This window comes from Tupaia chinensis, unplaced genomic scaffold (assembly GCF_000334495.1).
Source record: "Tupaia chinensis unplaced genomic scaffold, TupChi_1.0 Scaffold000067_1, whole genome shotgun sequence".
Lineage (NCBI taxonomy): Eukaryota > Metazoa > Chordata > Mammalia > Scandentia > Tupaiidae > Tupaia > Tupaia belangeri.
The window spans coordinates 3,583,133-3,583,753 of record NW_006159526.1 but is presented as its reverse complement, the minus strand read 5'-3'; the positions used below and the strand labels follow the sequence as shown (position 1 = coordinate 3,583,753).

General features: G+C 52.0%; 1 protein-coding gene across 1 annotated transcript in view; it reads right to left on the bottom strand.

Moving 5' to 3' along the window:
- The window catches only part of QPCTL (glutaminyl-peptide cyclotransferase like), a gene marked incomplete in the record, with an annotated part of 19,267 nt that overhangs the window by 18,305 nt on the left and 341 nt on the right, over positions 1–621 (bottom strand).

Genomic DNA, 621 nt, shown 5'->3' with positions numbered 1-621 from the left:
GTGCGAGAGAGAGCGAGAGAGAGAGAGTGTGCGTGTGTGTCAGAATTTGGAGGTGGGGTCCCTTACCTTTCGGACTTGCAGATTGCCAGGGCTGCCAGGGTTTCGCACAACCAGAAGAGGGCGTAGATAAGCGCCCCAGAGACGCTGCGGGTCCAGTTGCCCCACCACTCTCCGCAGCTGGGATTCCGAGAGGGTTGAGGTCAGCGGGAACTTGGGAGGGAGTGGGATAGAGAAAAAAAGAATGAGATCAAACAACACGCATTCCTACCCTAAGGTTGGCATCTTGCACCATCGCCCCCAAGGAGTCCAGGTTCCTCTTTGTAATCTGAGGCCTCCAACACCGGAGACCTCTAAGAGAAATTCTAAACTCAGGAAAAGTCCCTTCAAGCCCATTCTGTCCAGCCTACCCTGATCTTGATGGGAAATCTAAGCCCAATGAGAAAAAGGGATTCTTCCAAATAGGTGACTAGACGTAGAACCCAGAACTCCCAGTCCTACTCCTCCAGACCCTTCCTCTTAAGAAAGAACCACTATTGCAGAACTAGCCCAAAGCCTTCTCGTTGGTAAGAAGCATGCACTCAAATGACGGTGGCACCTGCGGCTAGAGCCATAAGATACAGA